General features: G+C 52.7%; 1 pseudogene; it reads right to left on the bottom strand.

Annotated features, from left to right (window-relative positions):
- Positions 1 to 277: 277 nt before the first annotated feature.
- LOC135271078 (putative GTP-binding protein 6) lies at positions 278 to 19,283 on the bottom strand (annotated as a pseudogene).
- Positions 19,284 to 25,501: the final 6,218 nt, after the last annotated feature.

The raw sequence follows: 25,501 nt of genomic DNA, 5'->3' as shown, positions 1-25,501 counted from the left end.
GTCGTTCAGGCTGGAGTGCAGTTCTGTGACCTCAGCTCATTACAACCTCCGCCTCCCAGGTTCAAGTGACTCTCCTGCCTCAGCCTCCAGAGTAGCTGGGATTACACGCATGCACCACCACGCCTGGCAAATTTTTATATTGTTAGTAGAGATGGGGTTTCACTGTGTTGGCCAGGCTGGTCTCGAACTCCTGACCTCAGGTTTTCTGCCCACGTCGGGGTTCCAAAGTCTTGGGATGACAGGCGTAAGCCACCGTATCCAGCTGGAGCCTGCTTTCTTATTGGTAGGGAGTCCTATAGCGTTTGAGCGTCGGTGAGTACAGATTAGGCGCCTGTTGTATGCACACTGACTCCACAGTACACATTTGCTGCGAACTCATTCAGAAATTTCTCACCTTGTCTCTGCATCGTAAAGCTTTTGGGGACTCCACAGGTCCTTCTGCACCCTAAAGGAGCCCTTTCTGAGCCAGAGACAGGCCACCAGAACACCATCCCCTCTCCCATGCCAGGAGGCTGCCGCTCACCTGAGCTGGGCCCCCGGCCAGCCAGACACGGAGGGGGAGGACCTGTCTCCCCGTGGCCTTCAACACTGCTGCATCGAGCTCAGCCTTCAGCTCCTGGAGTCCGTGCCCCAGCAGGGCAGACATGGGCACGACGTTCGGTTCCGTGGGGTGGTAGCTGCAAGGGTGGGGAGGCCACAGAGTCCGCTCAGCCTCAGGGCCACAGGCCGGCAGAAAGCAGGGGTCCCAGAGTCAGCCACCCATGGGGCACAGCCTGGGGAAGCTCCTGCTGTCCTGAGTGTCACTACTGAGGTTCAGATGAGGAGAGGGGGCATCTCCCCATGTGGCTTGAGCACATGCAGGGAAAGGAGATGTTTGTGGAAAGCAGGGTCACCAGGAGTGAGCTGCCCACGAGACATGGGCTGGGACAGCAACCTCTGCCTCCTGGGTTCAACCATTCTCCCTGCGTCAGCCTGTGTGCCAGCGGTCAGCAGTTCACACGAGGGCAGGGTCTCCAGCGCCTGCAGGGGAAGGCGTGAGACGAGTGTGGGTGCCAGGGCCTGACTCACCCGGGCACCGGGTCCACCTTGTGAACCTGCAGCATGGAGTCCAGGAGCGGGGTGGGCAGCCGCAGCCTGTGCAGCATGGACACGACGCTGGCTTTCTGGAGCTCCGCCTTGGGGTGGCTGACGTCCCTCATGTGCAGGATCAGATCCTACAAGTGCCGGGCATGCAGTCAGAGCCCTAACCCCACCAAGCTTGCAGGCAGGCCCGGGAGAGGGGTTCCCACGAGTTCCCAAGGCCAGGGTGGGGGTGGGAGCTACCCCCATGTACAGGCCCTCGGACACCCCAGGATGGGGGTGCTGGGTTTACACTGGACGGAGCCCCACCCAACTCCACATACCTCGCCTCCCGCAGCACAGGTGACAAGTCTGCACCCCCAGACCCACAAACAAGGTGGTGCCACAAATGACCACTCAACCGCCACCTGCCAGCCACTGCTTCCTCATTCAATGCTTTGGGTGGCTTCATCCCACTGTGAAATCGTTTTACGTTTTTCTTGAGACAGAGTTTCGCTCTTGTGCCCCAGGCTGGAGTGTGACGGCATGATCTCAGCTCACTGCAACCTCCGCTTCCTGGGTTCAAGTGATTCTCCTGCCTCAGCCTCCCCAGTAGGTGGTATTACAGGCGCCTGCCACCATGCCCGGCCAATTTTTGTATTTTTAGCAGAGACAAGGTTTCACCATGTTGGCCAGGCTGGTCTCGAACCCCTGACCTCAAATGATCCACCCGCCTCGGCCTCCCAAAGTGCTGGGATGACAGGCGTGAGCTGCTGCTCCCGGCCCTGTGTATATGGGCTCATCACGGTGGCTGAGTGTGGGTGACACTGGGGCCACTGCTCAGCCTCGGCCCCAGGGTCAAGGGATGCTTGCGGGACACTAAGTCTGAGGCCGAGGATTCAGTTGTTATTCTGCCCCAAGTGGTGCGGGTGTCCCAGAGCCTGGCCCCTGGTCTGAGTGGGCGTCCGAGGGCTTGGCCCCTTGGCTGATGGGGTGTCTCAGAGATGGTCCCTGGTCTCAGTGGGTGTCTGAGAACCTGGCCAGTGGGCTGAGTGGGCGTCCGAGGGCTGGTCCTTGGTCCAAGTGGGGTCTGAGACCCCGGCCTCTCTCAGTGGGTGTCCGAGACCCCGGCCCCTGGTCTGAGTGGGTGTTCGAGACCCCAGCCCCTGGTCCGAGTGAGGTCTGAGACCCCGGCCCCTGGTCTGAGTGGGTGTCTGAGACCTCAGCCTCTGTCTCAGTGGGTGTCCACAGCCACCTGCAGCCCTGACTCACCGAGTGGGCCACATCTTCCAGGGTGGCAGAGAAGGACTCGATGAGGCCATGTGACAGCTGGGACAAGAACCCGACAGCATCCACGTATAGGACGGTCAGGCGTGAGGGCAGCGTCCCCACGTGGGCTGTAACGTCTAGCGTGGCAAACAGCTGGTCCCGCAGCTGCAAGTCAGTGTCTCCCATCAGTGCCTTCATCAGCATGGTCTTCCCTCGGAGGGCATGGAGTTCAGGGGCTCAGGCAGAGCCACACCTGGGTCCTCAGAGTGGAGACCACAGCACCCTCTTGGGCAGCGGCACCCCGGGTGCCAGGTCCCTGAGCTCCCCAGGCACCCCTGGGCCACACACGACATGCAGGACTAAGCCACTGTGGCTGCTGTCAGGCCGGATGCAGCAGGGCCACTGTGTAGACACAGGGGAGCTGGTGGTGTAGACAGGTGAACATGAGATGGTGTGGATGGGAAGATGGTGTAGATGGAGGGAGGTGGTGGTGTAGAAGCGTGGGTGTGTGGATGGGGTGGTGGTGCTGTGGATGGGAGGATGGGGTACATGGCATTGTCACCACAGCTGCTGTACCCACCATGCAGACCACGGGATCCCCTTTCCCTGGGTGAGTCCTCACCACAGCTGGTGTATGCACCACGCGGAGCCCCCTCCCCGTGCAAGTCCTCACCACAGCTGGTGTACCCCACACAGAGACCATGGAACCCCTTCCCTGGGCACATGGTCACTTCAGCTGGTGTACCCCACCAAGAGACCGTGGGACCCCCTCCCCTGGGTGCATGCTCACTGCAGTTGGTGTACCCCACCACGGAGACCATGGGGAACTCACATCTTGCACGCTGCCACCGCAGCAGGTGCCTCTTCTTCTGAAGCCCGTCCAGGGCCTTCCTCATCTTGGCCTCCTTCTCTTTCAGGAGACGCTGCTGCACCTGCATGAACGATTCTCCTAAAAACACACAAGACAGGGCGGTGAGCCAGGCCGGGAAAGGCGTGGGAGCGGGAGGTGCCACTGAGGGTCTACAGGGGCTGCTCCTCCTGCTGCAGCATTTAGGGGCCCTGCCGCGTTCCCGGCAGTGGCCCCAACACTCCCTTTCCCTGAGAAAGGGCTGCGCTCAGCCGGGCGCGGTGGCTCACACCTGTCATCTGGCACTTTGGGAGGCCGAGGTGGGCGGATCATGAGGACAGGAGTTCGAGAGCAGCCTGGCCAATATGGTGAAACCCCATCTTTACTAAAAATACAAAAATTAGCCGGGTGTGGTGGTGGGCGACTATAATCCCCGCTATGCGGGAGGCTGAGGCGGGAGAATCGCTTGAACCCGAGAGGTGGAGGTTTCAGTGAGCTGAGATCGTGCCACTGCACTCCAGCCTGGGCCAGAGCCAGACTGCATCTCAAAAAGAAAAAGTCTTGAGCACTACGGAGGCTTTTAAGTGGGGCACAGCCGGGATGTCATCGTAAGGGGGCTCAATGGGGCTCCTTTGGCATCCTAAGTCCCAGAACCTGGGAATGGGACCTGATTTGTAAATTCCCCTCTTTGTACGAACTCAAGACATCATCCTAGGTTAGGGTTGGGCCTGAATGCAAAGATCCATGTCCTTCTTAAAAGGTAGAGGCTGGAGTGATGTGGCCACAAGCCAGGGATACCTGGCGCCCCCAGGAGCTGGGAGAGGCAGAAGGAGCCTCTGGAGGCTTTTGGTCTCCAGGATGGGTGTGCACAGATTCCTGCTGTTTCAATCCACACTTTGTGGCTACTTATGTCAGCAATACCTCACAGAACCAGCACCATCTCCTGTCTCCACAGACATAACAAGGAGACGGAGCCCCCAGCCGGCCCCCACCCTGTTGGAATCCTTCAGGGCAGCTGCTGACAACCACATTCTCAGGATGTCCTGGGGTGCTGCACCCAGCCAGAGTGACCTGACCCCATGATGTAGCGGGAGCTGGATCCTCCTCAGTGAAGGGGGTCAATGTTCCTTTTCAGGTTCGACCTGGCATGGGAACAGGAGGGGTTCACTCTGCAGGGAAGCTCTCTCCCTCCCAGCAGAGGTCGAGGTGAAGGTGAAGGAGGCCGCAAGCCCAGGACACCTGGAGACCCCAGAAGCTGGGAGAAGCAGGAAGGGTCCTCCCCGAGAGCTTCTGGAGGGAACTGGATGATTCCATTTTAATGGGTTAAATAGTGATGCCCAAAATAGAGGTTTATGTCTTGTTTTGCACGACCTGTGAATGGGACGTTATTTAGAAATAAGGTGTCTGCAAATGTAATTAGTTAAGGATCTTGAGATGAGGTCACCCTGGATTAGGGTAAGTCTTAAATCCAATGACAGGTGTCCTTCTAGGAGACAGAAGGGGAGGGCCGGGCGCAGTGGCACGCACCTGTAATCCCAGCACCTTGGGAGGCCAAGGCAGGTGGATCATGAGGTCAGGAGATCAAACCATCCTGGCCAAGGAGATCAAAATATCCTGGCCAACATGGTGAAACCTCGTCTCTACTAAAATATAAAAAAACTAGCTGGGCTTGGTTGTGGGCACCTGTAGTTCCAGCTACCTGGGAGGCTGAGGCAGGAGAATCGCTTGAATCTGGGAGGTGGAGGTTGTGCTGAGCTGAGATCCAGCCACTGCACTGCAGCCTGGGTGACTGGGCAAGACTCTGTCTCAAAAAAAAAAAAAATTGTAGACAGACACAGAGAAGTCCACGTGGAGACGGAGGCAGAGACTGGCGTGATGTGGCCACAAGCCAGGGACACCTGGCACCCCCAGGAGCTGGGAGAGGCAGGAAGGATCCTCCCCGAGAGCTTCTGGAGGTAACTGGATGATTCCATTTTACTGGGTTAAATAGTGACGCCCCAAATAGATGTTTATGTCTTGTTCCCCAGGACCTGTGAATGGGACGTTATTTAGAAATAAGGTCTCTGCAAATGAAATTAGTTAAGGATCTTGAGATGAGGTCATGCTGGATTAGGGACAGTCTTAAATCCAATGACAAATGTCCTTCTAGGAGACAGAAGGGGAGACTCAGACAAAGAGGAGGAGCCTACGTGGATTTGGAGGCGGACACTGGAGTGATGCGGCCGCAAGCCAGGGACACCTGGCGCCCCCAGGAGCTGGGAGAGGCAGGAAGGAGCCTCCAGAGAGAAGTGGATACAACTGCAGTGGATTGTCAACAGTAGCCCCCAGAAAGATCGGTCCACATCCTAAAGCCCAGAACCTGTGAATTAGTGGGGCCTCTGGGCAGAAGGGAGGAGCTGGTGTTGGGGTCCCACTGGGTGTGTAGCTCATGCATTGTGAGTGAGGAGTATCCCAGGCCGAGGGGACCTACCTAGTGGGGAGTGGGGTGGGGTGGGGAGAGAGTGCTCCCACAGTGCTTTTCTTACTCTGATATACCCCCAGAACCACCAAACACGTGAGTACAGAATGGAGGGGCTGCGGGGTGGGCGTGATGGTTGGCCTGGGCGTCCCGAGGTACCTGAGGAGTGGGATCTCTGCCAGGGCCATCTGCAGCCAGGCCTCCTCCATGCAGGCGTTGCAGCGGAAAATGTGCAGGATGATGGTAAAGCAGTCAAACACCTCCACGCCCGAGGCGGCTTCCAGTTCTTTCTAGAGAAGGAGAGAGTGAGCTGGGCCTGGCGACTCACACCTGCAACCCCAGCACTTTGGGAGGCCAAGGCAGGTGGATCACCTGAGGTCAGGACTTCGAGACCAGCCTGGCCAAAATACTGAAAACCTGTCTCTACTAAAAATACAAAAATTAGCTGGGTGTGTTGGTGGGCACCTGTCATCCCAACTACTCAGGAGGCTGAGGCAGCTGAATTGCTTGAACCTGGGAGGTAGAGGTTGCAGTGGGCCGAGATCATGGTGACACTGCCCTCCAGCTTGAGTGACAGAGTCAGATTCTGTCAAAAAAGAAAAGGAGAGAGCAAATGAGAAGCCAGAGGGGAAGGCCAGGCCCTAGTGGCCAGCCTCACAGGGAGGAGGACATTCCATCACGCCTTAAAGCCACTATCACCCCATCTGGCCCCTGCCTGGCGGGACGCTCTAGCATCCACTCGTTCACCGCATGGAGCGTGGGAGGAAACAAAGCAAAGCCACATTCTGGGATACCTTGGTTGGGGCAGCCATCCTCTGTACATTCAGGAAGATGCATGTGATGTCTGGAGATTGTCAGATCCTCTCTAAAGGAAAGGGGGTCTCGTCAGTGGCGATCCGTCCAGACCTGTGGACTGCGGGATGAGCCACGAGGCCCCTTGTGGGGTGCGCCGTGGAGGGCACGGTTCACAGACATCCCTGACCTGAGCACCAGACCCAGGATCCAGGAAATCAGCATTGGAGCGATGTCTCTAGGGGTGTGTGTTTCATGTACACAGACGTGTACACGGTGAACACATCCTGGCGGAGACACACACACAAGGTAAACACATCCCAACAGGGACACACACATCTCACACACACGCACGCATGGTAAATGCATCCCAGTGGAGACACACACATACACACACACGGGGAACACATCGCAGTTGGGACACACACACACAGTGAACACATCGTGACATGGACAGACACAAACACATGGTGAACACATCCCAGTGTGGAGACACACACACACGGGGAACACATTCCAGTTGGGACACACATACATGGGGAACATATCCCAGTGGGGACACCCACACACCCCTCACACAGTGAACACATTGTGACATGAACAGAGACACATGGTGAACACATCCCAGTGGGGACACACACACAAGGTGAACACATCCCAGTTGGGACACACACACTCACACAGTGAACACATCCCCGTGGGGGAGGCACCCCACACACACACACTGTGGACACATTGCAGTGGGGACACGCACACACACACACAGGGTGAACACATCCCTGTGGGGAGACACACACACGGAGGACACATGGCAGTGGGGGCACACACACATGGTGAACACCTCCCTGTGTGGAGACAGACACACACACACAGTGAACACATCCCTGTGGGGAGACACACACACACGGAGGGCACATTGCAGTGAGGACACACACACATGGTGAACACCTCCCTGTGGGGTCACACACACACACACACGGTGAACACATCCCGACAGGGACAGACACATGTATACACACGCACGCGCACACACACACACACACAGAGTGAAAACATCGTGACAGGGACAGACACAGAGTCCCGGTGGACACATCCCAGTGGGGACACACATACACGGTGAACACATGGTGGGCCAGACACACACAGAAACATGGTGAACACATCCCAGCCCCGATGAGATGCCTCTGAGTCAGGCACGGAAGCAGACTCCCACCTCGGCTAGTTAGTAAGTTAGTTAGCAGTAGTAGTAGCAGTTAGTAGGGTCTTACCCACTCTGCACTGTAAGCCGGATGGTCAAAAACTTGGAAGCACAAGGGCCCCCACACAGGACCCCACGCTAAGAGAGTGCATGGAGGAGGGACACAGGTCCAGCCTCCCATCCCTCCAGCTCCTATTTATGTGGGCTCCCAGCTCACCTGGACCACCCACTCATGGGCCCGCTTCCCCTCTGGCCCAGCGAGACCCCTGTCCTTCCACGCGTCTGGGTTGAATGTTCTCGGGAGCAACAGATGGGAAAGGAGGTTTGGGGAGGGAGCAGGTGTGGACGGACTCACCTGTCAGGTACTCAAAGTTCCCTCTGCCAAAGACAAGCTTCTTCTCTGGCGTTCTGGTGGACACGACCATCGTCTGCACCATGGACCAGCCGTCCAGAATGTGCACCAGTACTGTGGCCTTTGCTACCTGTCACTCAGCTCTGGGGACACAAGGGCCACCTTGAGGGACACTTCCTTTTGGGGTAGATCCAGGGCCCCAACCACACCTGCCCGGCGTGTCCTTCTCCTGGCCTTGACCGTAGGGCCTCTAAGTAGGAATCTGGCCAGGGAAGGATGCTGGAGCCACCATGGGACATGAGGACTCCCCAACCTGCCTTATATAGGATTTGGGGTCCAGGTGGACACAGCAGGGAACTAGGGAGCTAGGGGTGCTCAGGGATAACTCAAGAACCACAGGCAGGGTTAGGAGGAGGAAATGCAGGAGGTCTGGGTGCCGTTCTGAGCAGTTTGGGGCTTCCACTGTCCCAAGAGTTGCCCATTTTGGAAAACACCCTTGAAGGAGAACCGCTCTTCGGCTACAGGGGCTTCCAAGGGAGATGTCAACAGTCTTGAGACTCTGGCACCTGCAGTGACTTAGGGATTTGGATTTCCTCCTGGGGAGTGGGGCAGGGGACTGGACACAGATGGTCTGCTAGACACCCTCCCTTCCCTGACCCCAAAAACACTGTGCCTACCTTGAACCCAGGGCAAGAAAAACGGGGTCTCATCACCAAGACACGGCCCGGCCTGGCCCGGCCCACCCCACCCCACCCCACCTCACCCCAGGGGCTTCTCCCCATAAGCTCCGCCCCAGCCCTTTTCACCCCATAGGCTCCTCTCCCCAAAGCCCCGCCCATGCACCTCCAGCTACGAAATCCTCCCCTCAGAGCCCCGCCCCTTCAGAGCCATGCTCTTGCATCTCCACCCATCAGATCCTCTCCTCAGAGCATCGCCCCTTGAAGCCTCGCCCACTACACCACTTGTGATCTTCCCCTCAGAGCCCCCACCCCTGAATCTCCACCTATGAGATTGTCCCCTCAGCGCCCAGCCCCTGAGTCTCCACCAATGAGACCCTCCCTGCAGGGGCCCTCCCGCAGAGTGCCAGCTCCTGTTTCTCCCCTGCAACCCCCCGCTGTGTTCACCTCACTTCATGTGCAGCTTCCCAGGGCCCCACTTGACATCGGGGTGGACCAGACACAAGCGCTGGGTCCCCGCCGGCAGCAGAGGCTCCCTCTGCAGCAGATCCTCCTCTGCGTCCTCATCCGCGTCTTCCGGCTCCTCCTCGTCCTCTCCCGGGCAGCTTTGGCCTCCGTCCGCCCACAGGCCGCACCCTCGGCCCCATGGCCCCTCCAGATTCCCGGGGACCCCACGGCCGAAAGCAGCGAGACCATGGATCAGAGCTCTATGCAGAGGGGAGGTGGGTGCCCTGCCCGGGTCTCACAGGCTGCATCCTGCTGTCAGGCTGTCCTCTCATCTGTACTCCAGGTCTGCTTTCAGGCTCACTCGAGAGTGTTTGTGGAAGTCAGTTACTGAGGTTGTAGGACTGAGGTCCCCCAGGACACCTCCAAAGACAATTAGCAACCAGGGTCCCTCCTTCCCTCCATGCCGGCTGGGAAGGCTCCCTCTTTGCACCACGGAGGAATCTTAAGTAACATCTTATAGTCATGGGAGTGATTCCCACACCATTTGCCACAGAACAGAACCTATCCATCATCCACACTCGAGGGAAAGGATTATACCGCAGAGTTAGGAGGGGAACTTGGAGGCCACCCTGAAACTCTGCCAAACACACTTCTCTTCTGCACTACCAGGACCTCCAGAATGACCTGGCTTGGAGACTGGTCTTGCACTGTTTGCTCTGCTGTTTGCACCCTGAGAATCCTCACCATGGAGGGCCAGGTACAGCTGGCCTACAGAGGGTAGACCCAGGCCGCACTCCTTCCCACAGAGTGTGAGGGACCCAGGCCACCCTCCTTCCCACAGAGGGTGAGGGACCCAGGCTGCCCTCCTTCCCACAGAGGGTAAGGAACCAGGCTGCCCTCCTTCCCGCAGAAGGTAAAGGACCCAGGCCACCCTCCTTCCTGCAGAGGGTGAGGGACCCAAGTCGCCCTCCTTCCCCTAGGACACACGCTACACATGGCCAGCCCTGGATCATGTGACAGCCATTGGCTAGCATCCTTTAAACGCGGGAGGTAGGGGTGGTTTCCGTAATTGTAAATGAAGATCTCAACCAAAGGTCATGCAATCGCTCCAACCATCTTCTACAACCAAATCCCCACCAGCAGCATTAGTGCTGTGGCCATAAACTTCTCTGACAAGGGCCTGAGACCTGATTCCCTCCCCTTCAGAGACACAATTTGTCGTGACTGCACAGAACAACCCTTTCTCCTGTTCGTGCATGTGACCAAGTGAGGGAAGAGGAGGTTGTTCCTGCAGCCACAGTGAACAGTGTAGAGACTTCTTACAAAGCTAGGCACGGTCTCACCTAGTATCCAGCAATCATGCCATGGCTATTTACCCAACTGATGTGAAAATGTATGTCCATACAAAAAAACTGCATCCAGATGTTGTGAGCAGCTTTATTTACACTCACCCAAAACTGGAAGCGACGAAGATGCCCTTTAGTAGGTGAGTGGCTAAAGAAACGAACACTTCATGTGATGGAATATGATTCAGCAATAAACAGAATAGTTATCAAGCTGCACAAAGACATGGATACATCCTACATGCATAGCACTAAGTGAAAGAAGTCCCTCAAAAGAAACTGGAGAAGAGTTGCTTCCGGCAGGAGTGTGGCTTAACAAATAGGAAGCCCCTATTTGTATATTCTGGAATCGCACAGTTAAGTGAGTGGACGCTGATGGTGGGAGCCTTTTTCTCAGTGCTAGAGAGGAAGTTCACAGATAAGCAAGAGGAGGAGGCTGGAAGGATCCATGTGGGCATGGGTTAGTGGAGGAGACGTTGGTAGGAACTCAGGTCTAGTTTAATGCAAACGTAGATGGATACACATAGAGATGTTTACATGTATCCATACGCGACTTCTTTGATGCACAGCCATTTCCTTGCTCTGTCGGCTGAGAGGGCCTAGAAGCAATGACACCCCAGTAGCCGTGAGCACACCTAGCACCCTGATCTTGGTTTCTGCCATTCTTCAACTCTAAAGGAGCCAGAGCTCCTGGGAGAAATGGCTGCGTCTTGGGCTGTGGCAGGAAATAGGCTAGATGAGGCTGGAGCATCTCCTTGTGCTGGAAAGTAAGGACGTGCCCCACAAATCCCGATGACAGGCTGTGTCCCAGGGGCACAGAAGCCAACTGAAAGCTCCCTGTGGCCAGAGTGGAACCATTTCAGCAAACTGTAATAAATAATGTAGTAGTGGATTATAACCCAAAGTACAAAATAAATATGCATGAGTCCACACCAATGTAAATAAACTGTTGAATAAATGAACAATAGGCAAGGCTCCCATGTCTCTAAATTCTAAATAATTTACATAGATATGCTACCTCAAGGAAATGGAGCATAACCCCCCACTCCTCAAGTGCTGGCTGCACATGGTGATTTCCTTCCAAGGAATATAACATGGGAATGGGGTGGGGCAGCTTATAGGCAGAAACAACACGCAGACGCAACCTCATCCTGAGGACCAAATCCAACATCAGTCAGCCATCCATCATGTGGATAGCTCACCCCTGCCACTGTCCCAGTGTTTATGGCCCCCACAATTCACATATGCAGCCTAACCCCCATGGTGCTGATTTAGGAGGTGGGGACTTTGGAAGGCTGGAAGGTGATTCAGTCATGAGGGTGGAGCTCTTCTTAGTGGGATGAGGATGAGTGGCCTTGTAAAGGAGACCCCAGCAGGCCCCTCACCCCTCCACCCTGTGAGGACACAGCTGGACGGCACCAGCTCAGACACTGTGTCCTCGGTCTTGACCTTCCAGCCTCCAAAACTCTGAGGAATAACTGTGCTGTATGAGCCTCCCAGCCTGTAGTATTTTGTCCCAGCAGCCCGAGGTAAGACTTAGTTGCCCGTGGTATGATGTGAGCAGAGGGCATTTGCCTCTGTGATCTCCTCCCAAAACCCACAACCCCAAACACTTTCCAATCCAGGGACACTCTACAAAATACCCGATCAGTACCCCTCAAACTGTCAAGGTTCTCAAACCCGAGGAAAGTCTGAGAAACTGCCAGAGCCATGGGGGCCTGTAAAGACATGGCAGCTGAATGTGATGTGGCATCCGGGTGGGATTCTGGAACACAAAGGGACATTAGGGCAAAAACGGGAAATGTTAATAAAGCAGAGACTTCAGTTCATAGGAGGGTATCCATATCAGTCCATTAACTGCGAGAGATACTCGATGCTAATGGCAGATGTAGGTAATAGGATAGCCTAGTGTAGGGTGTGTGGGAACTCAGCAACCTTCTCCCAGCTTCTCTGTGTGTCTGACAGTATTCTAAGCATGAAGGTTTAGTGCGCGCGTGCATACGCGCACACACACACACGTGTATACATACCACCCCAAGACAGAGACAGAGTTGTGCTCTGTACCAGGCTGGCGTTTCCCTCAGTTGGTAATGACCCAGCTCCCCACCACCCCCGGGGAAATTCCAGGAGCAGCAAGCAGGTAGGACTAAAGTGACCACACACCTTCCCATGGCCCAGCAATCTCACCCACAGGTCACACCTGAGAGAAGAGAGGCCTGGAGAAGACCGCAGTATGAACTCATGTCCAGTTTAATGCAGTTTAATGCAGGCCCACAAAAAACACATAGGCAGGGACATTCCGAGGAGCTTTATTCTGCCTCCCTCCCTCACTCCCCGCCAGCACCCTTGTGTCCAGGGGTATTGCACCACAAGATGTCTACTTGCTCGTGTAAGGCAGGCCTTGAGATGAGCCCACCCCCCAAACAGCAGGCCCTGCATGTGGCAGCCATGGTCTGCCAGGTGGCTTGGTGTTAGCTGTATGAGGTGCAATGCACAGGAACCTTTGGCCTGCCCGTGCTTGGCCTAGCTCCCCAGGGAAGCAGGCACAGAGCATCTGGCCACAGCACCTCACTTTGTAGCTAGATTTTGTATAGGAAAATAAATAGAAATAAGGGTGAAAGGAGAGGATTTGTAATATTATGGAACATCTTAGCTGCCAGGCTGGGAGCTAATACTTTACTCCTGAGGCCCTGGAGGGATGAGGCCTGTGGGGAGGCTTACTCAGCCTGGGCAGAGCAGGAGACAGCATTAGGACAAGGTGAGGACTGAGGTTGAGGATGCTGGAGCTGGGATGGTGGGGGTCCAAAACTGAGCTGTCCCTTCCTGGCCCTGGGTGTGTTCCTTACCTCCAAATGTCTTACTTCCTTCTCTTGAAAGTGGAGGTGAGAATACTAGGACCTGCCGTATAGGGTGTTGGCAGGAGCGAGCAAGAGAATCCCATACAGCCTGGCACATAGTGAGCCCTAGAACACGTTGATGCTGGCCAGAGCAGAATCTGGGCTCCAGCTCAGTAGACACCAGAGGAGAACCTTTTTATGTGTTAGTGTAGAAAGACAACACTGTTCATGACCTTATAGAAGTAATCAAGCAACTTATAAACAAAGGGCTGCTGGGAAGTTGTTACTGAGCTTGTCTATAAGTCAAGCTCTAGATTAACAATGGTATGCACTTTGGGAGACTGAAGCGGGGGTATTGCTTGAGGCCAGGAGTTTGAGACCAGCCTGGCCAACATGGTGAAACCCCATCTTTACTCAAATTACAAAAATTAGCCTGGTGTGGTTCTGCACGCCTCTAATCCCAGCTACCCCGGGAGGCTGAGGCACGAGAATTGCTTGAATCCAGGAGGTAGAGGTTACAATGAGCTGAAGTCATGCCACTGCACTCCAGCCTGGACAACAGAGTGAGACTCAGTCTCAAAAAAAAAAAAAAAAAAAAGATAGGTTGACTGGGCATGGTGGCTTACATCTGTGATCCCAAAACTGAGAGGCTGAGGCGGGAGGATTGCTTGAGCCCAGGAGTAGTAGACCAGCTTGGGCAACATAACAAGACCTTATCTATTGGGGGGAAAAAAAGGCCAAGCATGGTGGCTACCAGCTACTTGGGAGGCTGAGACAGGAGGATTGCTTGAGGCTGGTTGAGGCTTCAGTGAGCTGTGATCATACCACTCCACTCCTGGGTGAGGGAGTGACACCCTGTCTCAGAAAGAAAGAGAGAAAGGGAGACAGAGAGAAGAGAAAAGGGAGAGAGAGAGGGGAGAGAGAGAGAAAGGAGGGAGGGAGGGAAGGAAGGAAGGAAAGAAGGAAGGGAGTGAGGAAGGGAGGGAGGGAGAGAGGGAAGGAAGGAGTAAATATAAGGGCAGCACAAAAGAAAGTTTTGGTAAACCTGAGGCTTCTTTTCTTTTCTTTCTTTTTTGCCCATTTTGTAAAGGGTATTCTGCCTATACCCATTCTAAAATATCCACATTCCTTTACAGTTAGTATGGGGAAGCTATTACTGAATAACAGACAGCCTCTGCTTTTTGCTCATTTATGTGGATTCAGTATGAAGATTCTAACATTGTTGCTTTATGGTCAACCCCTTGGTGAATGTGCATCGTTGAGGCTATAGTCACTGCCTTTATTTGTTTCTGATTTGATCTTACAGTGGAGATAAGTCAGGCATAAGGTGTGGCAGGGGCAGGAAGTGCTTGTAGCTTTCACTTCAGGAGCATGAAATCTTGTGTTTTCTCCTGTCCCTGCTGGTGGTGATGTTGGGTAGGTCTCTTTTACCTGGTAATAAGAGAATGAGCATCCTCCAAGCTTCTGGTAGGATCAAACTGAACAAATAGATCACCAACCTGAAAACATCCAAACATTGCATCTGTTTTGAGTAGACACATTACCAAATTTTAAATCATATCCAACCAAGGATGGGAGGCAAAGAGTTGATGTTGTTCCAGCAGCCTGGTGACACTTGTCATGTCCCTGTGCCCTGCATTCCAGGAAGGATTAGAGGAGCCAGGGGTTGCTTGCACCAATCATCATCCAATCTGGAATCCTAGCATCCCAAAAGTGTGGTAGCATCCCAAAAGTGTGGGTCCTTGTTGACTCAAACTTAGACTTCTTTGGTATCTTAAAGCTTAAGGAAAACTTGTTCTCAAAAGCTCACTGATTTTGATCCTGGGGATAAAAGTATTAACGTTTAGTAATATTCTTTCCATTTAGATCTACAGAGTTGGATTCTAACTGGTCATGGTTTCAGTTGCGATGCATGCAAGTTGGAGGAAATGCCAATGCAGTAAGTTCATCTCAAACTCGTTATTTTCTTTCTTGTTTAAATATTTGTTATGCTATAATAGTAAAGAAGTTCAGGCTAGGCGTGGCGGCTCATGCCTGTAATCCCACCCCTTTGGGAGGCCAAGGTAGAGGATCACTGGAGCCCAGGAGTTCAAGACCACCCTAGGCAACGTGGCGAGACCCTCTATTTAGGAAAACCAAACAGGCCAGGTGCTGTGGCTCACGCCTGTAATCCCAGCACTTTGGGTGGCCAAGGCAGGCAGATCACTTGAGGTCAGGAGTTTGAGACCAGCCTGGCCAATGTGGTAGAACCCCATCTCTACTAAAAAAAAAAAACAACAACAAAAATTAGCTGGGCATGGTGCCACACACCTGTAATCCCAGCTACGTGAGAGGCTGAGGCAGGAGAATTGCTTGAACCTGAAAGGCAGAGGTTACAGTGAGCTGAGATCATATCACTGCACTCCAGCTGGGCGACAGAGTGAGACTCCATCCCCAAAAACAAGCAAACAAAAAGAGTTCAATACTTGCAAGTTTGGGAGGCCCTATGACATGAAGAAGAGAGCCTGATGGGTTTTGAAGTTAGACCCAGTTCACTTGTTTATTCAAAAATCTGTTAAACACCTAATAAATAGGAAACGTTGGCTAAGTGCTGGGGATATAGTGACAGACAAGACAAGTTCCCTTCTGGGTGCAGTGGCTCATGGTTGTAATCCTAGAACTTTGGGAGACTGAGTCAGGCAGATTGCCTTGAGCCTATGAATACAAGACCAGCCTGGACAACATGGCAAAACCCCATCTCTACAAAAAATACACAAATTAGCAAAGCATGGTAGTGCATACCTGCAGTCCAAGCTACTAGGGAGGCTGAGGTGGGAGGATCTCTTGAGCCTGGGAGGTAGAGGTTGCAGTGAGCTGAGACTGCACCATTGCTCTCCAGCCTGTGTGACAGAGTGAGATCTTATCTCTAAAAAATAATTTAAAATAACCAAGATCCCCTCTTAGAGACAGAGGCTTTCAGAGAGTAATCAAAGAAATATGTTCACAGGAAAACATCAGACAGTGGTAAGTGCTTTAAGAAAATTAAAACAGGAAGTAAGGGCATGAAGAAACTGGAGGCTTCTTTATGACAATAGTTTATAATATCTGGGGCGACTTTGTGCTTAGGATGGAATGCTTGTATTTGAATTAACATTTAACTTCTTAAATCTACAAATTAAAAAAAAACATTCTTTTTGTTTGTTAGTTTTTGTTTTTTTGAGATGGAGTCTGGCTCTGTTGCCCAGGCTGGAGTGCAGTGGTGCCGTCTCACCTCACTACAACCTCTGCCTCCCTGGTTGAAGAGATTCTCCTGCCTCAGCCTCCTGAGTAGCTGGGACTACAGGCATGTGCCACCATGCCGGGGTCTTTCGATATTTTTAGTAGAGATGAGGTTTCACCATGTTGGCCAGGCTGGTCTTGAATTCCTGACCTCAACTGATCTGCCCACCTTGGCCTCCCAAAGTACTAGAATTACAGGGGGCAGCCACCATGCCCAGCCAAAAAACCCATTCCTCACATCTTCAAATATAGCAAATATTGTGTGTTGATTTCTAAACACAAATATTAACATTGTGTGTTAAGTTTAGTTTATAATTTTAAAAGAACAGATTTCCTTAAACCCCATTTACAAACCTGATTAAGGATTTTCAAACACTTTTTTTTTTTTTTTTTTTGAGGCAGAGTTTCGCTCTTGTTACCCAGGCTGGAGTGCAATGGTGCGATCTCAGCTCACTGCAACCTCCGCCTCCTGGGTTCAGGCAATTCTCCTGCCTCAGCCTCCTCAGTAGCTGGGATTACAGGCACGCACCACCACTCCCAGCTAATTTTTTGTATTAGTAGAGACGGGGTTTCACCACGTTGACCAGGATGGTCTCGATCTCTTGACCTCGTGATCCACCCGCCTCGGCCTCCCAAAGTGCTGGGATTACAGGCTTGAGCCACCGCGCCCGGCCGAGACTTTTGATTTTATACAACATGAAGCCCACTGAAAATCTGTCAGCTTCCTCCAACTACTGTCAAAGAAATTGAATTTGGAATCAAAATAAAAGATGCCTTCTGAACTCTCAGCTTGCTGTGAGACTTCCAGTGATGCTGGGTCCATTTCCTGCAGCCCTGGGACGCTTGCAAGTGAGCATCTTGGATCCTTGTTGACTGCAGTGGGCGAAATGCACAGGGAATGCAGGGAATGTGGCATGATGTTCTATGTTCCTTCTCACTCTATGTTGTTTATCCTTGCTCAAATAACCTATATTTACTCCTCAGTTGGAGGTTAAATTTTTTCTGTATCATGAGTGAGGCATAAATTATAAAACAGATAAGTATAATCCCCTACATTCCTCGCAGCAACCATTTCCCTACCTCCTTCCACACACAAACAACTTTTCAGCAGTCAAGTGGTTTGTGTCCTTTTTTCCTTTTAATTTCAGGATCATTTATTCTATTAAGGCCATTTAATGGAATGACCAAATGACAAAGAAGAAAAAGGAGGGCTTTGAATAAGAGTTTCCTTTTTCCATTTCTGGCTTTAATTATGAGGCTATGGTTTTAAGAAAAGAGAATACCTGCAATGATAAAAGAACTGTATTTCAATGAATGGTTACATTTTTATAAATCTTTTAAAATTTGTGGATTTGTTTTATTAATAAAATATTTACACCTCAAGTTTATAAAGGAATAGACAAAATTTACATAGGGTTTGACAGTCTCGTGTATTTGGTGGTGAAATTATCACAATTTACATCCACTCTTAACAACGCTATTAATAAATGCTTATGACAAGTATGGAAATTCTTAGAAGGTAAAAATGCCCAGGAAAATGATTTTAGGCTGAAAGCTATACTAGGGTATCCCAACTAAAACAAGGATATCCTAGTGATTGTTCTCTCCTTTAAAAGAACTTGAAAGTATACTTTTTCTATTAATATGCAGCATGTGCTCATAATTTGTATTTGTTGCCATGTTGAACTCACAATAGGAAAAATAAACTGAACACCTTTTGAAACATCTTTTGAATAAACTAAACAGATGTCTCATAGTACCCTTTTAAAATACAGCTGGAGAAACCTTAGAGCTTGTCTTTTTCAATGGTTCTCAACAGATGCTCCCTGGACCACGTATATTAGGACCACGTTGGGGGTGTACTGAACATGAAGGCTGTCAGCCCCACCCCAGACCCAGCGAATTTTAGAGGGTAGAGCCCAGACATCTACAGTGTTACCAAGCACCTTATTTCATTCTTCCATACACTAAACTTTGAGAACCCCTGTTGTCTTATCTTTTCCATTTTCCAACAAAGAAACTCTAACCCAGGTTGTCCAAGACAGAGTGGCAGAGGTAGGCAGAACTTAATCCAATAGTAAAAATACCACACTGTTCTGTAATAGAGCATTTACTGAAAACTAAACCACACAAAAGCAGAATGGCTATTTATATTAAAGTTCTGCAACTTACAGTAATATTTTAGGCCTTTCTCATTCATTCCTTCATTTCACAAACCTTTATTGAATGCCCGCACTACCTAAGGCATTGATGCTGTAGCCGATTAAGTTTACAGCTGAGCAGAGATGAGACATCACACAAAGAGACACAGTTCAAGGTAGGCTGCCACAAACACCACAGGAGCAGGTTAACTAAAGGGATCACAAAGTTGTAAGTAGCTAGCCCTTACCTCTGGTTCAGACAACCGAGAAAGACTTCACAGAGGAGGGGCTGTTCTGGCCACGGCTGAGCTAGCAACAGATATGGATGGACAAGGGAGAAACTCGCCTTACTATTCTCAGTCACTAGCAAATGTAAACATTAAAGGTTTCTGTCATCCTGGGGCTGCAGCTTACAAAGGAAGTGCTTTATACATACTAAAAATGAGAGGAGAAAGAAAACAGGATCCTCATTTTAGGTATGGAATCTCTAACCCTGCTTTCCCTGACTCCCACCCCTCAGATACTCCTCCTTTTCGGGCTTTGTTGTAGATCTGGATCCTGTCCTTCTCCCCCAACTTGTGATAGGGAATCCTAACATTCACCATTGATAATACAGATTATCCTTTTAGGGGAGTGGCAATCTCCCTGGGGTCAGAAAGTGAGTGCGTGTTAGCTACCAGGCTCATGCAGCCACACTGAGTCCAGGCCAGTGTTCCTACCACTGCACAGTTCCCTGGCAAGAGAACTCGTGGAGATAGTATCTGGGAGAGGAAAGGGAATCCAGAGCAGCACTTCTGAAGGCTGTGGGGAGGGACTGCAGGCTGTGAGGCTTTGTTCCTGGCTCCTTTTCCTCTTCCTACTCCGTTAGCAGTAAGAGCTCCCCATCCATGTTTGGGCTACGGCCATGCCGTGTGGCAGTACAGTCAGCAGACAACTGCCCTGTGTTTTTAAGCTTTAAAAAACAAAGACACTAAAAACTGATAAACAACCAGCTTTTCTTTGCTTCCTTAGATCAGTAAATTTAAAAAAAAAAAAAGCAGAAGAAGCAGGGAAAAGAAAACACAGAACTGACCTAGAATTGCCAACCTTTTATTTTGGCATCTAAGAACATTTTGAAAAATAAGCAAACTAGAAAAGCCTCTATTTCAGTAAAGAGCAGTCCTTTACGTAGAGTAAATTCAGATTACAAAAACAAACATATGATGTTTTATCTGTTATTTGAAAATCATTTTTCCTTGGACTAGTAAAAGTAAAAATTGCATCATGTGGCCCCATCTGTAGTACTTAGAAACAACTACAGGCCGTTTAAGTTTCTATAAGCGTGGCTCAGGGGCTCAAAACAGAAGGGGGAAGAAGGTGTGGTGTGCACGTGGTATGTGTGTGAGGTGGGAAGGATATGTGTGTGGTATATATGGGTTAAACGTGTGGGGTGTGTGAGGTGGGCATGGTGTATATGTGGTGTGTAAGAGGTGTTTCTGATATATGTGCAGTGTGTGAGTGATATATGTGTATATGTGTGTGATATACGTGTGAGTGATATATGTGTATATGTGTGTAGTGTATATGGGTTAAGTATGTGGTATGTGTGAGGTGGGTATATGTGTGTAGTGTATACGGGTTCAGTGTGTGGTGTGTGTGAGGTGGGCATACGTGTGTAGTGTATGTGGGTTAAGTGTGCGGTGTGTGTGAGGTGGGTATGTTATGTGTGTGGTGTATCTAAAGTGGGTATGATATATGTGTGGTGTGTATGTAGTGTATATGGGTTAAGGGTGTGGTGTGTGTGAGGTGGGTATATGTGTGTAGTGTATATGGGTTAAGTGTGTGGTGTGTGTGAGGTGCATATGTTATGTGTGTGGTGTATCTAAAGTGGGTATGATGTGTGTGGTGTGTGTCTAGTGTATATGGGTTAAGGGTGTGGTGTGTGTGAGGTGGGTATATGTGTGTAGTGTATATGGGTTAAGTGTGTGGTGTGTGTGAGGTGCGTATGTTATGTGTGTGGTGTATCTAAAGTGGGTATGATATATGTGTGGTGTGTATGTAGTGTATATGGGTTAAGGGTGTGGTGTGTGTGAGGTGGGTATGGTGTATAGGTGGCATGTGGTGTGTGTGAGGTGGGTAAAATATGTGTGGCGTGTGTGTGGTGCATATGGGTTAAGTGTGTGTGGTGTGTGAGGTGGGTATGATATGTGTACGGTGTGTACGAGCTGGGCATGGTATATATGTGGTGAGTGGTGTGTGAGGTGGGTATGATATGTTTGTGGTATATGTGTGGTGTATACGGGCCGTGTGTGGTGTGTGTCAGGTGGGTATGATATGTGTGTGGTGTGTGTGTAGTATATTTGGATTAAGTGTATGGTGTACCTGAAGTAGGTATGATATGTGTACGGTGTGTGTGAGGTGGGCATGGTATGTGTGCTGTGTGTGGTGCATATGAGTTAAGTATGTGGTGTGTGTGAGGCGGGCATACTATTTATGTAGTGTGTGAGGTGAGTATGTGCAGTGTGTATGGGGTATGTGTGTGAGGTGGGTTTGATATGTGCATATGTGCATGTTGTATGTATGTGAGGAGGGAATGATTTGTGTGGTGTATATGGGTTGAATATGTGGGGTGTGTGAGGTGGGCATGGTGTGTATGTGGTGTGTGGTGTATGAGATATATTTACGATGGGTGTGTGGGAGGTTGGTATGATATGTATGTGGTGTGTGTGTAGTGTATATGGGTTAAGGGTGTGGTGTGTGTGAGGTGGGTATGATGTATATGTGGTATGTGGTGAGTGTGAGGTAGTTATGATACTTGTATAGTGTATATGGGGTGCCTGTGAGGTGGGTAGGATATGTGTGTTGTGTGTGTAGTGTACACAGGTTAAGTGTGTTGTGTGTGTGAGGTGGGTATGATGTGTGTGGTGTGTGTGGTGTATATGGGTTAAGTGTGTGTCATGTCTGAGGTGGGTATGATGTGTGTGGCGTGTGAGGTGGGTATCATATGCGTGTGGTGTATATGGGGTGTGTGTGTGTGTGAGGTGGGTATGATAAATGTGGTGTATATGGGTATGTGTGGTGTGTGTGAGGTGGGTATGATATGTGTGTGGTGTGTGTGTAGTGTATATGGGTGTGTGTGAGGTGGGTGTGTATAATGTATATAGGTCAAGTGTATGGTGTGTGTGAGGTGGGCATGGTATATATGTGGTGTGAGAGGTGATATGTGTTGTGTGGTGTGTATGGGGTATGTGTGTGAGATGGGTATGATATATGTATGGTGTGTGTGAGGTGGTTATGATATGTGTGCTGTGTGTGTGGTGTATATGGGTTAAGGGTGTGGGGTGTGTGAGGTGGGCATGGTAAATATGTGGTGTGAGAGGTAAGTATATGTGTTGTGTGGTGTGTATGGGGTATGTGTGTTAGATGGGTAGGATATATGTATGGTGTGTGTCAGGTGGGTATGATATGTGTGCTGTGTGTGTGGTGTATATGGGTCAAGGGCGTGGGGTGTGTGAGGTGGGCATGGTATATATGTGCTGTGAGAGGTGAGTATATGTGTTGTGTGGTCAGCTGCTGATAGGTGGCCACATACTGCTGCAGGAGACCCAGGGACTGGTCTGGCTTCTGCCGATGTAGACTCTGAGCCTCTTCAGCTCCACCAGCAGGATAGGCATCAGGGCAGGTAGTGGCTAGCTTCCAGATTCTGGGCCCATAACGTAGCCAGAACACTGTGGGGCTCTGTCACCTGCACAAGCCCCTAGCCCCTTGCTCCAGGACTAAGTGACTCCCTCTCTTGCCTAGAGCACCGTCCCTCCCCAGCCTCAAATCTCACAGCCTTCTTCCTACCATTTAAACTGTAGGCCACAGACTGGTGGAAAAGCAGAGGGAGCCATCCACCACCTGCCAAGTTGTGATGAGGTCGACCTACATGGTGTCCAGGGTTTGCACACGCCTGTGCCTGCTGCCCTAGAGCTCGGCCTTCCACCGCAGTTCCCACAGTGTCTCCTCCAGCTCCCGTAGCCTCACCTCCTGCTCCCGCATTTTGTGTGCCTGCTCCTGGATCTTCTCCTGCTGTTCCAGCATCTTGTGCCCCTGCTCACGGATCTTGTGCTCCTGGTCCCGGATCTTCTCCTGCTGTTCCAGCATCTTGTGCCCCTGCTCACGGATCTTGTGCTCCTGGACCCGTATCTTCTCCTGCTGTTCCAGCATCTTGTGCTCCTGGTCCCAGATCTTACCACTCTGCTTCCAAATCTTTTCTTCCTGCTGCTGGTACAGGTGACTCCAGCATTTATTTTCATCCAGCTGGGTTTGGAGTTCTCCTGACACTCTCTCAACCTCCTGCCTCAGGTGCATGGCCTCCTCCTGTAGCTGCTGCTGAAATAGTCAAAGTGTTGGTTTAAACCTCAGCAGGAAATCGACTCATGAGCTAGCCATAGAAATGTCATCTATAAAATAATGGTTTTCATCCATGATGCTTAAAAAATTTATTTTTTCTAAGACCTAACCCTGAGATTCTGATTCCCCAGGCAGGGCCACAATTCGTAGATTTTTAGCACACTCTACAGGATTCTATGGCGGGACCAGCACCAGGACCCAGATTTTCCAGCTCTGGGCTGGAGCCTCCCCATACTAAGTTAAGACTGGCAGTCCACTCTAAGGCTCTGTTCTCCACCCGGGTCCCGCAGGGCACGCCCCTAGCGGGTGTCCTCCCACCATGCTCCCTCCTGCCTGGGCACACCAAGGCCCGCTGCCCGGCCCGTGGAGCCCTGCTTGGGGATCGGAGGCTTCAGTGTTCTCCTTGACCAACTGCGGCTAGATCTCCCACCAGCAGCCTTGCCAGGCAGTGCCTGCGGTGGGAAAGGGGCCCGGCCGGCCGACGGGCAGGCCCGCACCACGCCCCCAACTCGGCGCCTGCAGCCAGGGCAACCAGGTGTGGGTTTTTTTAATTGAAAAGTTGTTCCCTCTGAGCCCTATTATAAAGGGAAAGGGAAAGTGGCGAAGATCCGGGCTCGGGTTCTCCGGGAGCAGCGAACCCAGAGGCAACACCAACCCAATTGCCGCCAGGCAGTGGGACTTGAAGCCGGTGCCAAGCGGGGCCTCGGAACGCACCAGCGGCCAGGCCAGTCCAGCGGGACTCCAGCGGGCGCCCCGCCCCCGCGTGAGACAGCGCCTCTAGCAGGCACCGGGTGGCCATTCGCTGCGGTGTCCCGCCCGGGATGCAAGAGCCGCCGCCAGGTCCCCGCTGCACCCGCCCGCCGCTCGTGGGAGGGGAAAGGGGCCAGTAGGAGAGGAGTGGGGCCGCCAGGTGCACCCCCAGATCCCAGCAACAACCGCCCCGCAGCCCCGCGGCCCCTGCGAACCCAGAGGGCAGCGCTCGGGAGCACTCCGGCCGCAACCTCCGCGCCGCCCCCTACGCGTCCGGGTCCCTGCGGTGCCGCGCGACGCCCCAGGCTGCCAACGCCAGCGAGTTAGGCAGCCCGGGTCTCTCAGCTTACCTGGCCAGGGCACGGGGCTGCTTCAGTGCCCTGCCGTCCTGTCCCGTCGCCGCCCGCTCGGTCCGCGAAGCCGATCTCTTGGGAGCCCGGGCCGAGCAGCACACACCCACTGCTAAGGAGCCGCGAAGCTGCAGAGCCGCGGGCGCGTCCCGGAAGCGGCCTACGGCAAGCCCGCAGGGCCTCCACCACCGAGCACACGCGCACTCACCTGAGGCTGCCAGACCGGCCGCCCAGTCTGGCCGCTTCACCCCACCGTCTCTCGGATCACTGGGGCGTGAAACCCGAGCGGTTGGCCGCGCATGTCCCGCAGGCTCAGGTCAGTGCGCGTGCGCCCGGTAGAGACGGCCCTGCGCGCTTGCCGTCTGCCACTTCCGGGACGTGCCTGCGCCCACGCCGCTTCCGGGACGGGCCTGCGCCCAAGCCGCTTCCGGGACGCGCCGGCGGCCGCTCCGCTGCAGAAGGTTTGTGCGGCTCCGCGCGGCCTCGCTGAGGAGGTCGGCTTCGCTGACGGAGCAGACGGCGACTCCGCGGGACGACAGCACGCTGCAGCAGCTCCGCACCCTGGCCGGGTAAGCTGGGGGGTCTCAGGCTGCTGGACTCGCAGGCGGCGGCAGCCTGGGGTCTCCCGCGGCGCTGCAGGCACCCGGACGCGTAGTGGGCGGCCGGAGGTTGCGGCCCCAGTGCTCCGGAGCGCTGCCTTGTACTCGGCGGAGCTGCGGGGCGGTTGTTGCTGGGGTCTAGGGGAGCAGCCCAGCGGCCCCACTCCTCTCCTACGGGCCACTTCCTGCTCCCACGAGCTGTGGAGGGGGCGTGCAGCGGGTACTAGGCGGCGGCTCCCGCATCCCTGGGTTGGGTTGGGGAGCCTGGCCGCGAATGGCCACCTGGTGCCGGCTAGAGGCTGTGTCTGGGGGTTGGAGGGCACTCGAGTCCCGCCGCCCGGCTGGGTGGGCCGCTGGTTGGTGGTGCATTCCTCCATCCTCCCTTGGCGCTGGCATCGAGTCCCAGTGCTGGGCGGCAACTGGGTTTGGGTCGCCTCTGGGTTCGCTGTCCCCGGAGAACCTGAGTCTGGATCTTTGCCCCCTTCCCTTTTCCTTTATAATAATGCCCAGAGAGAACAACTTCTCAGTTAAAAGACCCCACACCCCGTTGTCCCTGGGCTACAGGCACCGGGTTGGGGGCACGGGAAGCGGGGCGGGACCTGCCCCTGGGCCAGGCCCCTTCCACAAGGTATGCACTGCCTGGCAAGGCTGCTGGTGGTAGATCTGGCTGCAGATGGTGAAGGAGAACATGGAGGACAGTTCCCCGCCCTTTGGCTGTGCTGAGCCCATCTGGAGTGTTTCTGGTTCTAA

Source organism: Aotus nancymaae, unplaced genomic scaffold, assembly GCF_030222135.1.
Source record: "Aotus nancymaae isolate 86718 unplaced genomic scaffold, 86718_ANA_hifiasm-v0.15.2.pri h1tg000075l, whole genome shotgun sequence".
NCBI lineage: Eukaryota > Metazoa > Chordata > Mammalia > Primates > Aotidae > Aotus > Aotus nancymaae.
Note: the sequence above shows the minus strand (reverse complement) of the source record. Positions and strands in the feature narration are given on the sequence as shown.